Source organism: Musca domestica, unplaced genomic scaffold, assembly GCF_030504385.1.
Source record: "Musca domestica strain aabys unplaced genomic scaffold, Musca_domestica.polishedcontigs.V.1.1 2, whole genome shotgun sequence".
Classification (NCBI taxonomy): domain Eukaryota; kingdom Metazoa; phylum Arthropoda; class Insecta; order Diptera; family Muscidae; genus Musca; species Musca domestica.
Genome location: NW_026712249.1, coordinates 25,964,231 through 25,966,143, shown reverse-complemented (window position 1 = coordinate 25,966,143; position 1,913 = coordinate 25,964,231).

The window sequence follows — 1,913 nt, the reverse complement described above, 5'->3', positions numbered from 1 at the left end:
CACATCCTAATATTGGATAATAACTGCAACAATAACAACCATGTTCCAAAAACTCTGCTAGTTTTCGGACAACACTTCTAGTTTGTCACATGGTTCTATTTTAATCATTGTTACAAAAACTGTTACACATTATTTTACAATGCCATAAAAGTTGAAAATAGTTTTCCTAAAAAAATACCTGACCATGTTAGTCAACGTTTTTTAGCTAACATTGGCCAGACAAATCTTGCTTCTCTTACAATTCCTGCTAAAATCATTGCCAAGAATTTGTGTCGTTCTGCTCGCTGCGATGTGCCATGTTATGATTATAATCCAGTTTTTAGTTAATCTCCCAGCACAAATGAAGGCGCATAGCTACATTAATTCTTATTAAATGTCTCAAGTAGTGGGCCATAAAGTTTTTTAATCCTAGCGATTAAAAAAAGACTTGTTTTTGAGAGCGCCTTGCGAAAAAGGCTCATGGGAAATTCCATTAATAAAAATTTTTTGCTCACAGGTACAGCTAAGCAAACCCCTTTCAAAATAGAGAGTTGACAGAGTTTTCTAACTACCTGTCTACGTTGTGTCGGTGTAGAGATGAATATCCCTTTCCTTTGATTTGCCATGAAATGCCGTTAGTGAGTTTAGATGTCAATGCATTTTGTGTAAAATTCACACGGAATTTGACAGCGTTTTTGCTACGCTATTCTGATGGGATTTAATGAATGTCGATTTTATTGTTGTTGTTGTTGTATCAAAACCAACCACTTCACCGCCAATGTCAATAAAAAATATTGAAGTGTGTGTCAAAAGGTGTCTTTATTTCCTCTATCGCCAATAAATAGCGGAAAACAGGATGTTTATTTTCATTCCAAAAGTGGTAGAGATGAACAGTTATGGAATTTTTGTTTGCAAAACTGTGAAAAATTCCTTTGGATAGGATTTGTAAAAATGAGTATATTTTATATTGAAATTGAAATCATCCCCCTTTCGATGATGGATTTGAAATTTAAATGTGTTGAAATGCATTTAGATTTAGTTCTTTGATTTTGTTTATTTAACGTACCGCACAAAGAGAAATAATACATTCGAAATAGAACAACTGTACTTTGCACATAAGGGGTATCTACAAATTTGCGGATGTTTACTTTCGTTTAACGAACAGCTAATGCAAATCGTACAGTTGGCAACTATTCCTCATAATTTAGTTTGCATTTAATCGAATTAATATTCCATCTTCCGAAAAATATTTTTAGCGGTTACAGGCGATGATAGTTTTCACTCTCATTTAAAGCTTATGGGAGAGTCATCCATGGTACACTCAACCAATCGAGGTTTTAGATCATTGTCGTTATTCTTAAAAATCCTCAATTGTTTTCCCTAAAATATTCGTTAAAAATCTAAGATTTTTGCAAAATATATTCTACCTACAATATTACAATGTATCAGTCGGTTTCGATGACAGAGGTATACCCTCAGCCTATAAAAATTTCAGGGTTGGATAAAATCGTGATATTTTTTCGATTATGTGATTTATTCAAAATTGTTTTAATTTGTGGGAGAGTTAATTGGGAGGGGATATTTTCTGTTTTTTTTTTTTAATTTTCGCAGTTAATGTTGTTGTGAACCAAAAGTGTTATTTGGGTCATGCGAGTTAATTGGGGTGACTAAACCAAGTGTGTGAAACTAAGTGAGGCCATAGCTCCCATTTATACTTTTTATTCGATTTGATAATTAAGTTCACACAGCCGTAATATGCACTCCATGACAAGCATATTTGAAAAAAGAAATGCATATACCAAAATTTGTCGAAATCGGTTCAGATTTGGATATAGCAAGTTCACGTTTATTATGTACCAAATGTGTCCGCTGTATCGATACAAACTTTATTTCCAAGATTATAGATTTTTAGATTTTAAATCCATCTTAAAATA